This window comes from Carlito syrichta, unplaced genomic scaffold (assembly GCF_000164805.1).
Source record: "Carlito syrichta isolate Samal-C Ts95f unplaced genomic scaffold, Tarsius_syrichta-2.0.1 Scaffold106302, whole genome shotgun sequence".
NCBI lineage: Eukaryota > Metazoa > Chordata > Mammalia > Primates > Tarsiidae > Carlito > Carlito syrichta.
Genome location: NW_007050398.1, coordinates 350,592 through 364,595, shown reverse-complemented (window position 1 = coordinate 364,595; position 14,004 = coordinate 350,592).

Here is a 14,004-nt window from a genome sequence, read left to right as displayed (position 1 = left end):
CACTAGCAGACATCTATCAGCAGCACTGTCCACAGTCCCAACCTGGAAATCCAAACGTCTACCAACACAGAGGGGTAAGTCAGCATGGTCCACTCACCAAATGAGACACTGGTGCGAGCGCAGATGAGTGGGCCACAGCTACACACGTCAACACGGCTGAACCCCGAGGACAGCAAGTCACAGAAGGGCTCGTACTGCGGGAGTCCACTGATGCAAAATTCAAAACAGGCAAAACGAAATAACACCTCCTTAAGGGGTGAACACACAGGTGATAAGACAATAAAAAGAAGAAGCAGAGGAACAATTAAGGCACGATGTGGATAGGTGCACATGTCCAGGAAAGAGAAGAGGACATGGGATCTGGACGGCTATTGAGGTGCCAGAAAGTACCACCGCAAAACCACAGGGCACAGGGACTGACGTCATCATGACTCCATGAACCACACAAACAAAAACACACACACCCCGCATGTGTGACATGTCACAATGCAAAGCATTGAAGCAAAACATGAGATGCAGATGGAAGGTGCACTGTACACTGGGGAGACCAGTTGCTGTCATTACTGAATCCACAGACAAGGTTTCCACGTCGCCGCATGCACACAATGCAATTGCCTGTCCACTATCACATGAACAGAAGCACGGGCAACTTCAAGCCTACTGGATACTCCCCGGAAAACAACAGAATAACTAAATCTAAGCAAGCTTTTTGCTCGACGGAACCCTGTGAAGCACACCATCTGGACTCCCATTTTACATAAATAGGAAGAAACCCTCACAGGTTTCACAAATTGGCCAAAGTCACCCATTTCGGGGCACCACCGGGTTTTAGGTGGCAACGAACCCCCAACTCAGACCACAGAATCACGCGTCTCCTTCATTGGAACAAGTTTGTCTCTGGCCAAGCCCCTTCCCCGAGATGTTTCCTTGGGCTTACGGTAGGACATGTCTCTCTCTCAGGCCACCCCGGTCGCGTCTGAGACTTGTTCAACGCGAGTCAGCAAGGGGAGGCTCCTGGGGGCTCACCACTCACGAGGGACACACTAGACACAGCCAGCCACAAACTGCTTGGCCACGAGGCTGGAGAGAACGTCTTCTTCCATGTCCCTGGAAACCACACGGCTGGGACCCACGCCCACTGGGCAGCATGACAGGATTCTCCAAGCAGAGGAAACCAAACCCTGTGGAGTGAACACCGACGCCAGATATTTTCAAGGGAACTGTATTAGGTTGATGCGTAAGTTCAGAGTGTTTGTTTTGGGCATGGCAACACCGTGGTGCTGGGAGTGTGTTGATCGTTTGCTGTTTGTCATTTGGAGCAACGATGCTGTGCTTGTGAATATGCAGAACTGAAGACAGCCTGTAATGAGTGGGCTAAAGAGGATGGCGTGTCAAGTGGAAAAGGACGAGCACCTCCAACAGATTCCTCTGTCTGAATTTAACAGAGGAGTCAAGGCGGCAGAGGCAGCTCGGGACATTGGTGCCGGGTATGGGGACAAGGCCACTGGGGACAGCATGGCAAGGACGTGGTTTTGTCCTTTCAAAGCGGCCGCTTTGACCTGAGTGATTCGCCACGTTTAGGAAGACCTTCCGGCTTTGGTGGAGACCGTGGAGACGCTTTAACCCACGACGAGCCATGACAGTCAGCCCAAGAATTGACAGATGCAGTGAACGGATGATGTGTCAACCACCATGCGTCACCCATCATGGAACTTTTGCATTCCATGGGCACGCGAACGATGCTGCAAACTTATGCGTCAGCCCAATAATGGCGCCAGATCCTTGGTAAAAGACGGCTGCTGGGTCCCTTTTGAAGCAGCCTGTTGTGTAATGTCCACACCTCCGAAGACTTTCTCTGCAAGTGAATAGCATGTGGCGGATCCGACCGTCTGTGCAACAAGGATCCCAGGGTCTGAGCATCTCAAGGGGACAGCTTAGAGGACCTCCAAATCCCTGCGCATTGATCACAGAGGAGCAGGAAGGGACCAGAGGAGAAGGCAGGAATGTGGCCCAGCCCATAAAACGTGCTCTCAGGAGCCACGGCCAAGCTATGAGCAACTTCCCACTGCATGTGGAGATGCGCACGCCTGCATCCCAGAACCAAATCTGGTCAAAAGCTCAAGGGCCGGGCGCAGTGGCTCACACCTGTGATCCTAGCACTTTGGGAGGCCAAGGCGGAAGGATTGCTTGAGCCCAGGAGTTCAAGGCCAGCCTGGGCAACATAGCAAGACCCCATCTCTACAACAACAACAAAAATTACTTTTTAAGAAAGCTCAAATAACAGCCACTCTAAAAAGTCACATAGGGTCCAATGGTTGATGTCACAGGCTCTGCCTTAGTGGACTGCCTCGCCTGGGCTTGCTGGCCAGCATGACCACTGGCCTGGTGCATGGAACCCCTGCTGGAAGCAGCAGCCCTCCACCTGTCCCCACCAGCACAGCTGGCATCTCTCCAGCCTGGGCCCCCATGCCCTGAAGCCGCCAGATCCTTTCCAGGCTGTTCCAGCAAAAGCAAAGACGAGCCTTGGGTTCCAACGAGCTCTGCCCTTGTGCTCCAGGCACCAGATAAGGAGAAGCCAGGACCAAGGCCAGGAACGGGCCAGAACGTCCGTGTCTAAGCCAGTCTCCGGCTCACATGTTGTGATTAAACCAGCCTGTCAGGTGAGTGCCGCCGCCGGTTTAACTGACTCCCCGGAGAAAGGACCAGGAGCTTGATGCAATTAGCCAAGCACACGACCTCTCCTCAGAGCGCAGCTCCTTCTACAACAATCCAAGGGAAACCGTTCCTCGTCCAAAAGAAAATGAAGAAAGGGAAACAGAAAAACCCACCCATCTCGACACCGACAGTCAGACGACGCCCGGGAGAAACAGGAGCCAGGAAAGCGGCCCCTCGATCTGGTCCCGGCACAGACTTGGGGTGCGGGAAAGGTGATTCTGCATCCACATGTGGCCCAAGCCACAAGACGGCTCCCCCGCTGACCCACTGGTGGGGACGAGACGCCTAGTAAGCGGTCAGGTCTGGCCGCTGAAGGGCGGGAGCTGGGAGGGAGAGAGCAGGCAGGCCAGGTCCCTAGCGCACGTGGCTCCAGGCTGGTGGAGGCCGGGCCTCCCGGGAGGAGGGGGCTGTGGCACGCTGCGCCTTGCCAAGGGCTTCCTCCGGGCCACACCCTGGACAAGCGCTCCTCGTCCTCACAGCCACCCTGTCAGGCGCAGAACGCAGGTCCCGGCTGACACACGGGGACAGGTTCCGAGAAGTGACGCACGTGTCTCAAGCGGCAGGGCCAAGGCCGACCAGCCCCGCCAGTTTCCATGGCGACACCTCCAGAGTCAGTGCTGCCTCCCTGCCCTCGGGCTGCCTGAATGAACACTTCTCTCCTGGAATCGTCTCCCAACTTGCCTTTGTCTTTTTTGACCGTGGCTGAGCGGAGGTAAAAGCCTGTGGTCCGTTCACATCTGCGAAAGGCCGCAACCCCAGAGTGAATCCACTCGGTCGCACGAATCCATTTAAAAACCATGTGTGCGTGTGAGAGTCCTCTCAGCACGGGAGAGGCTTTAGAATTGGAAGGGAGTGTCATTAACACAATTACCATACACGTCCATGTAGGCCAACTCGCCCGGGACGATCTCAGAGCTGGAACACTGGAGACACAAATTATGACGCCTATGAGGGGAGAGCCAGGATGACAGCATGGAGGGCTAAGTTGGCTACTCAAGTGGACAACCAAAAGTCAGCCTCTTCCTACTCACAGACGTCTGGCACTCAGAGGGTACCCCATGCTGGGGTGGAAGGATGGCGGGGGGCTGGGCCGGGTGCCAGGAGACCCGGGTTCGAATCCCAGCTCGGCCTCTAACTGGACAGATGCCCTCAGCATCACGCTGGATGCCCACATGTGTTCTTCCCACCCTTCCCCCTCCACCTCTGTCTCCTCTTCTGAGTGAGGACCTGGGGAGCCTGGCGCACGGGTGTCTTCTGCCTCCACCCCTGTCACCCTGCGGCCTTGGGCAAGTCTCCTGGCCACTCGGCACCTCTATTTCCACATCTTTGCAGAGAGACAAAAGACAGTTGCCACCTGTGACCCCGTGAGCATTCATTTTAAGTGTCAAGCTGACTGGGCACGGGGGGCCCGGATAGTTGGTCCAACACGACTTCTGAGTGTTTCTGCGAGGGTGTTTCCGGGAGAGAGGAGCGTGTGCATGAATGAAGAGGCGGCCCCCCAGGGTGGAGCCTCCTCCTGCCCACCGAAGGCCAGAGAGGACAAAGACCTTCAAGCCGGGACTGGTCTCCCACCTTCAGAGCAAGGCTCGAGCTGGAGCCAAAGTTGTTATACTGTGCTTGGGTTTTATCTGTGTTTTTTGTTGTTGTTGCATTGTCTTTTATTTTGGTTTTAAAAAACATGGCTGGCACGGTGGCTCACGCCTAGGTGAGAGGATGGCCTGAGCCCACAGGTTCGAGACCAGCCTGGACAACACAGTGAGACCTTCCCTCTACAAAAAAATTTTTAAAATTACATGGCGCACATGCCTGTAGTCCCGGATACTCAGGAGGGTGAAGTGGAAGTATCATCTAAGCCCAGAAACGTCGAGGCTACACCATGCACTCCAGCCTCGGTGACAGAGCGAGACCCCGATTCAAAAAATATAGCTGGATATGTATTTCTTCAACCTGCAGTTGGTTGACTCCACAAATGCAGAGCCCATGGATGTAGATGGCCAACTGTAATATATAATATAAATACTACATGTTATACACACACACACACACACACACACACACATGCACGCACGCACACACACACACCCTACAGACTCTGTGTCTCTGGAGAGCCCAGACAACTCCCTCAGGGTCACTTTGGAATTAACTCAGACAATGCTCTTAGGACAGAGTCTGGCACGTCATAAGACCTCAATAAATATTATATTTGACCACGAGACATTTAACATCCCAGATGTCCCTAGGAGTCTTTTATAGAAAAACCATAAAATGTGAAGAAACACAACGTTTTTTAAAAAGCTACAGAACTGTCAAAATGTAGGTTACCTCTCTCGCGCCACCAGTTTCCTCATTTCCTTACCATAATATGTGTGCAGTGTCCAGGGGCTGTAACTATGGCGACGTCTATGAAAAATGACCAGAGAAGCACTGGCATGGGGTGTAGATTACAGCCCCACCCCCTCCTCGCCTTTGGCTCCAGCGTCTGTCTCGACCCATCCCTCGGCGGGCGGCCTGGGGTTCTGCAGACCCTCATCAGAGCAAGTCAGGATGCTCACACGTTGCCAGCAGCACACACGTGAATTAGCCCTACAGGATGCCATTCTTAACTGTGCAAATCGGAAAACACCTGTGGGGGATCTGACAGGCGATGGCCACACCCTGAGCTCTGGAGAACAGGATGAAATGCGAAAACCTTGAACTCTTCCGATTGATCGTTTGTTTTTCCAACTTCCAGAAATAGCATGGCTTTTTCTTTTTGGACCATTTCTAGGAAATAAAAGATCAAACTACCATTTCCTCTGTGGGCTGACGTCATCCTTTCTCTCTCTCCACATGCAAAAGGACACATGGACGATTCCATAGAGGAACCCTCTCCCAGGGACGCTGGTCACACAAGTTGCCCTGAACCCACTGAAGTGGCTTCCCGATCAGATTCCCATGTGAAATCGTGTGTGTGTGTTTCAATTGATGTATTGCAACTGTTCAAACTACCTGAAGAATCTTTCTGAGATTTGTGGCACTGTCTCTAGTTTGGATAAGCAAAATAGGAGGAAAAGACCTGCTTTTCTCTTCAGAATCTCAGCAGCTTCACAAAGGACAAAGCTATCACTGTGCCCAGAAGGGACCACACAAAATGCCCCTCGTGTGGACCCATTCAATCTGCATGCCCAAATGCATTCTCAGAGGAAAGCTGCAGAAGCCATGTCCTAGCGGTAAGTCCCCACGGGGCAGGGGCAAGGGACATGAGAGCTTCCTGGTGCCGTCACAACGAGCTGGCCGCCTACCCTGGAACAGCACGGCACTAGGGGCATGGGTCTGCAGGGGCGAACAGGATGGTAGCACCCCTGCCTCCCAAGGCTACCTCTACAGGCCGGGTCCATCGGTCCTGGGACAAGCCGGTGGCCGCCACAGACCCTGCAGGAAGCTGATGCCCCAAAGGCGCCCAGAGGCCGCTGGGACCTGGGAGAGGAGGGTGGCGGGCTGAGTCGTCCCCACGGCTCTGGGAGAAGCCGCCTCCAAGTGTCGCCATGCTTTGCTTATGAAGAAGAAACGACGCAGAAACACCCCCATGGAGACCTGCTCTCAACACCAGAGGACGAATCATCGGCCAGGTCTCACCTGGTGGAACAGCCTGGGGTGAGCGCAGGCCTTCTGCTCGGTTTTCCTATGAGCTAAAAGGTTTTTTTAGTCGAGGGAAAAAGGCCAGGTTGTATAACACTCGCCCCACCTACGTCACCCCAAAACGACTTATTACAGAAGGAGTCTGTTTCAGCGTTTCCCAAAATTATTTTGTGAAAAATAGGCCCTATAGGGAAAGGGAGGGCGGGAGAGAAGAGGCCCTCAGAGCACCCTCTTGCTAGAGGCCCCTGTCGTGCATGAGCGCCTATGGGGAGCAGCCTCGAGCATCTGCGTCTTTACCCAGCACAGCTGTGAGTCCCCAGACTGACACGCAAACATAGTCCTTGCCCTCACGGAGCCGACCGGCTAAGGGGACCGCGAGCAACACATACGTGCTGAGAAGAAAAAGCAAAGTAAACAAGCAGAGTGCAGGCAATCAGAGCGACAGGAAGACACTGCCACCACACATGGTCAGTACCACCTCGTCACCAAAGCGACCCCTGCAAGAGACAGGACGAGAGAAAGCCACTTGGCTTTCTGGAGGAAGAGCATTCCAGGTAGAGCGAACAGTCTGTGCAAAGGCCCTGAGGTGGGCTTGTGTCTGGCAGGCTTGAGGCATAGCAAGTAGGATAGCATGGAGGCAGGAGAAGGTGGGAAGGGAAGCCAGGGCCCCACGGCACAGACACGGTGGCTCAAACTCCGACTAGCATGAGGCACAGCAAGGCTTCAGAGCAGGGCTGTCCTAGGATCACTCAGTGGCTGCTTCACACAGAACAGACAGAGCAGGAGCAGGGCCGGGCAGGTGACTGTGCCAGAGAAATGAAGGGGCCCTGCTAGGCAGCACTGAGCCCCACCGGGGCCCGTGGGGATGGAGTGATGACATCCCCGGCCGCACGGCTTTCTCCAGCCTCACTTGGCTTCCTGGGAGACGGGGACGAGCTTGTGAACACAGATCTCCCTCGGTCCCCCTGACGTATGTGACCATAGACACCTGCTGACAGTCCCAGGGAGCCTTTTTTGAACGCCAGGCTGGGCTAAGTAGACACCAGAGTGGAGGGAGACACTGGCATGCTTGCTTCCCTTTCCACCCAGCGAAGGGATGCATGTTAGCGGAGGCCAGGTCTGGAGGTCCCGCAGGGGAGCCCAGCCTTCAGGCTGACCAGAGGGCACCTGCCAGGAAGGAAGAAGGACACGCTGGCACAGCCACCAGAGTCCAAGCCTGGCGTCCGATCTCTGCTCCAGCTGAGTGCTTCTCCAAGATGTGTCCCAAGATGGGGGACTCTCACCCATCTGTGAAGGAGGTCATGAGGGGTGACAGCCACCAGGCTCCATTCAAGGAGGGAGCCATCACTGTGGGCCTGCCAGCACCGCCACATTGACCAGGTGAAAGGTGCCACAGCCAAGCACTGTCACTCCGGGGGCCCGACCACTGTGCAGAGGACGACCTCTGGGACCCCAAAGATTAGCACTCCTCACTCTCGATGGACCCTCGGGACTTCATCAGAAAGGAAGAGGCCGCTTGACGACTTTCGCCCAAGAACACACGGGTCTTTCTGGCTCCCAAGTTCATGTGACCCCCACATCGAGAAATGCACAACGGGGCGTTCCACAGGTGCTTCCAAGCAGCCCTGTGAAATAATTTTAGATGTACAGAAAAGTACAAAAGCTGACAGTGCAGGCGTTCCACGCCCTCCACTCAGCACCCTCTGATGCCAGCGTCTCACATAACCACAGTCCGCTGGGAAAGCCGAGAGAGTGACCCCAACAAACCACCACGAACTCTCCATGGGTCCTGCGTGAGTGCCACTAGCTCTGCCCCCACCCTGCCCCATCCCTTCTGAGGCGGACACATGAGTCCCACATGGCATTCCGTCCTCAAGTCTCCTTTGGCTCTGCCAAACTGTGACAGCCCCTCTGTCTTCCTGGGTCTCTCCTGACCCTGCCGTCTGGGATGAGAAAGGTGTTCTGCAGAACTTCCCTCAGCCGGGGCTTGTCTGTTCCTTCTCACAGGTTGTGGACTTAAAGCACATTTAGCAGAATTCCCCCAGAAGCCATACTGCACCCTGCTCATGCATCAGAAGAGGCGAAACCTAAGGACCCATCTTGCGGCTGGCAACACTGCCTCCGCTCATTTGGCGAAGGCGGTGTTTGCTGGACCTCTGCACCCGTGCGATACCCATGCAAAGTGAAGCAGAGTGCAGCCTTTCCTAATAATGAGGAGTTAAGCAGACATTTACATCAACACACAGCAAGCAGGGGCGGAGTCAGGGCGAGTCCCCGCTGTCCCCTTATCCACTCTCATCACTGCACTTGGATGTCCCTTGTTTATATTTCTCTTATCTCAGAGCACGTGTTCCAGAAGGAAACGTCACAGCAAATCACTCTCACGAGCCCAGAGTTTCTCCAGTGAAAGCTACAGAACAAGGTACAAAACACGCTGTCAGAGAAATGGGTTTTAACGTGAAGATCCCTTGACACACCACGCCTGCACTTTATCTGCTGCAAATACAGAGAGCAAATCAGCAGAGAATGAGCCGACAGGATAGCCGACAAACTGGCAGGATTTCACAACAGGCCTTGAGGACCAAGAAGAGTTCTGAAAAACACAGAGAACGTTCTCCTCTGTTCTAGGTAATAAGGCACATGCCTTCACGTCAACGAACCCACTGCAGACTCTTAAAAGCTTAGGTCACACATTGGCATCCCTACCCTACAAATGAAGCATATGGAGCATCAGAGCTCAAGATCTCCTACCTAGACTTGGACAGAAAGTCAAGGTCTCATTCCTTCAGTCAACAGGCACTGACCCCTGCCTACCGTCTCTTCTAAGAGCAGAGTGAGTGGAGACCCAGGGTCTCTGGACTGGAGGAGCCTAGGCTTTCCCCAGGCCCACTGCACAGAGCCCAGAAAGGCAGCACGTTCCCCTTGCTCCACTCCCCACCCAGAGTCCACGGACATCAGGTTCTACAGGGGTCTAAGGCAGGATGAATCTGGGGGTTCTGGGAGGGTGGGAGAGGACACTGTAGATTTAAAGCCTGAATCAAGACCACCCTTTGTTGGGAGCCAACATCTATAGCTACATGGCTGAGGCCTGTAAAGGCCCATCTGGAAGATCACCTCTGACGTAGGATATCAGTTATACCTATAATATTGGCGTGTGATTAGTGACCAGTGTGCATACATGGCAGTAAAACTTATAAGTAAATCTCTATACACCTGATGGACAGTTGCACAGCAGAATTATTTTATATGACCTTGTCCCTTCTAAGTTTTACTTCTTTCTAGATATTTTTTAACTTCTACTTCCTGGTAGACTGGTTAGTCAGCTCTTGTTCCCAAAGGCAGTTTCTCCTAGGATTAAGATTAGAAACTAAATTACCATAATAGTTTTATTGCCCTGCCCCTAGCCAGGCAGGAAGTTTTTCTAGTTTCGTTATATGCCGAAACTCTGTTTGCTTCAGCCCGTGGCCATTGTCATGGTAACCGTGCAGTCCATTATCCAAGAGTGTGACAGCTACTATTTGATTTTTAGAATAGACTTGTTTGGATAAAACATACATTTAAGATGATACAATTTCCATCGGAAAAAGATTTAAACAGTAATAAGCATTCATAGAAAACTTTTAAGTTTTGTTTAAGCTTTTAAGTTTCCCTTTCTTCAGATTATGACTTTAGTTCCTGTTCCTGTAGGCCAATTTTAAGATCCTTTGATTAGTATATCGAAATTTTCCCAACAGTGTTGTTTTTGCTTCTAATATGACAATAGGAAATTTTACACATAGCCATGTATTAATATACTAGGAAAAAAGATTTAAGTTTTGGGTTAAAGTCGTAGTTTTATTAGAATAGAATGAGAATTATAGTGTTATGATTTTAAAATCATACGTCAATGATAATTATAAGATTTAATGATAAGGTATTAGCTTAATAGGATATAGCATAGTATTAAAGGTCAATCATTAGATTATATAAAAATTAAAGTTTAGGCATAGGAAATTCACTTAAGTCATGGTTAGGTTTTATAGTTTTAGAATAAGTTTTAATTGTTATAGAATTACACTATGTTGAATCATAATAGGTTAATGGAGTAAATAAAAATTAAGTCATTTAAGTAAACTTATAGATTATAGTATAGTGTTAAGTTGATAATATCAATCGTTAAAAAATATTAGGAGTCGGTGAACTTGGATTGAACCTAGAGTTAACTTAGAAAGTTTTTGTATTAAATCAGGGTTTAGAACAAAGAGTATAATATGAATGATTTATTGAACATTATAGAAAACACTTTGAACAATCTGTATTGAAATTGTGCACCTGTGATTTTAATATAAGTTTTGTGAAGTATGTCGTACATCATGGAGTTCGAATTGTTTGCTTGGAACTTGCAAGTCTCGTGATGGTCTTAGTGATGCATGGTTTGTAAAGCACGGAACTTGTACGCCCCTAGCAAGTGATTATCACACTGCTGGAGGGTATAGAAAATGGTATATAAGTTGGAAAAGGTTTGAATAAAATTGGCTTCAGTCCTGATCAGACTGTTCCCAGAAGAACTGCCTCCGAGTGGTCTCTTCTCTCCGTACAGATTCTCCGGTGCGGTCCTAACCCCTCCCTCAGGTCGGAGCGGGTCTCCGACATCCCTTCTCCTGGCTGATTCTCTTCTGCCCATCCTTCTCATCAGGACCCAGAGCAGAGAGTGTGTGAGGAGATTCCAAAAAGTTCAGGGGGAAAATTGAACTTAAATATAAAAATGTGAACTTTGTTTCTCAACATAAGCTCCCTCAAGATCAAGACACTTTCATAAGTGAGGACGCAAGCCCTTTAGGCCATCCCTAGAGCTTGGGGGTCCTGGGTCTGTAACCACGTCATTACAGTCTTTTTTACGTTATTCACTTTAAAGACTTCAAGAAACCCAAAGAAGCCAGAAGGAGGTAAATCAGGCCTGTAAGATGGATGGCTAACGGTTTCCCACCAAAATGGCCCTTGTGTGAGGAGACATACGAGCTCCCTGCTATTGTCACGGAGGAGAAAGACTCTCTGGTGACGCTCTCCTGGGAGAGTTTCTGCTAAAGCTTTGACTAACTTCCTCTAAGCACTCTCACAATAAGCAGATGTTACCATTCTCCGCCCCCCCAGAAAACCAGCAGGCAAAGCGCCTTGAGCGTCCTCAGAAGCTGTTGCCGGGACCTTTGCTCCTTTCCTGAAACTGAACCACGTTCACTACTTTGGTTGTGTTTTGTCTTCAGGGTCGTACCGGCAAGCCGCGTTTCCTCTCCCATTCCAATGATGCAAATACATGCCTCGGAGTCCGGGTCCCACTTGCTGAAACTTCCACAGAAAGCTCTGCGCTGTGTTTGCCGCCGATCTGAGCACGATGGTTCTGGCACCCACTGAGTGGAGAGTCTTCTCGCCTTTGATTCTTCAGCCAGAGTCGTGAGAGCTGAGCCCCACTGCATGTCGGTGGTGTGAGCTGTTGTTTGAGCTGTGAGTTGTCTGTCATCTTCCATCAGGGAACACATGAGAGAAACGCTTTCCTCTCAGGTGGATGTGGATGGTCCGCGGCTGCGGGCTGCAGGCTGCATCTTCAACATCACCTTGTCCTTTCTTAGGACGAGCTGTCCGTTTTTGTAGACACTGATTTCTTCGGGGCACTACTTCCTCATAAAGCATCCATGATTTCACTGCCCTTCCACCCAAGCTACTCCATAAATCTGATGTCTGTTCCTGCTTCAGTTTTAGTAGAATTCATGTTGCTGACGGGGGCTATTTTCACAGGGATGTTTTAACCTTCTGAGCGCTTCAAACCAGACCCTGTTCAAGCATGTTATAACAGTTCAGTTAAGTTGATTTGGGCACCTAAAAAAAATGTTAACCCATGTATAGTTTTTTCATCAAACACATTCTCTGAACTCTTTGAAGCCTCCTCATATTTCCTCATGTAATAAAAGACCAAACATGTATTGAGCACTTACTCTAAGCCAGGTACATGGAAACCAGATGGATGAATATGAGACAGTCTCAGCCATTCAGAGTCTGCAACTGGGAGGGGCTGTGGACACATGTGTAACAGCCATGGGCTGTGCTGTCCTGTGTGATGTACCACCAAGCTCTCAACACTGAAAGCTGGAAGAGTCATCAGCCTTTCTCTGTGTCTCCTTATTCGCCCAATGTCCACTGACCGACACCTCAGGATCCCACGGGGTCATGTGTTATAAATCCAGCTTGGAAAGAAGAGGGACACGGGGAGGGTGGAGGGCGTCTGACAGCTGGTCAAAGCACAAGGACTGTCACCTCGTTTTTGAAAGCTAGTTTTAAAACAAAAAACGATCAGAAGAAAGAAGGAAAGAGAGAGGGAGGGAGTGGGAGTGGGGGGAAGGAAGGAAGGAAGAAGAAAAGAGGGTGGGAGGAGGAAGGGAGGAACAAAGAGGGGAGAGAAGGAGGAGATTCCGTTCAGCTAAGGAGGCCGAGGAGAGGCTCGAGGGGGTGGCTCTGGCAAGATCTGGAAAGACGGAAGAAGCCTAGTGGGGAGAGTGGGGGAGAGCAAGCCCAAGAAAAGTGGCCAAGGGCAAAGCAAAGGCAAAACATGCCCTAGAAACTAAGGACGCAGCATGCCTGGGAAGGCACGCATAGGTAGTGGTTGACCACAGGTGAGTCACCCCAGGCGGTCATAAACCCCCTCGCCCACTCCCTGGGATTCTGATGAGGTCAAGAGGGTGGATCCCGGGGCCTTGTGGATTCACTGGGGAGGAGTACACAAGCAGGTGTCCTGTCACTGCCTAGATCAGAGTGACACTCGGAAAGGGTGGTTCTCAAAGCATGGTCTCCTAGCCAGCAACAGCAGCACCTGAAAACTTATTAGACATGCAGATTCTCGGTCTGCACACCCGTGATCCCAGCACTTTGGGAGGCTGAGGCAGAAGGATTGCTTGAACCCAGGAGTTCGAGACCAGGCTGGGCAACATAGTGAGACCTCATCTCTACAATTTCTTTTTTTTTGATGAGGGTCACTTGAGCCCAGGAACCCGAGGCTGCAGTGAGCTAGGATCATGCCAGTGCACTCCAGCCTGGGCCACACAGCGAGACCTTCTCTCTAAAAAAATAAACAAATAAAACCTCTGGGGTGGGATCCAGCGATCTGTGCTGCAACAAGCCCTTAGGTAATTCTGGTGCCACACAAGTGGAGAAGCCGTGCTCTGAGTTCATGCTGGCAACAGGGTATGGTGGCCAAGATTGCATTAAAATTCCATATTAAGACTCCAGCCACAGCCAGATTCACATGACCATTGATACTGGCATCATCCGGCCCTTTCTTCCCCATGGCCTGGAGGACAGACTCCTGCCAGCCCATGTTCCACACACGCACATGTCTGGTTGACACATCACTACCAGTCAGTGTTGGGCCAAGGTGCTGCCCACGTTGAAGCGAACGCAGCAAGTCAGCGCTTCTCAGCCTTGAATGTCCCTGGAGCTCTTGTTAAAATGCAAGTCTGAACCTGGAGGACTGCAGCCGGGTCTCGGACTTGCATTTCTCACAAGCTCCCTGCAGCCAAGGCCGTGATGCTATCCCAGGACCCAGGCTGCGAGCTGCAGGATGCTGCATGGTGACAGCTCCTGATGGCGGCACCGCCTCCCGCCAGACCTGGTCCCCCACACCCCCACTCCCACCCTCACCCACCC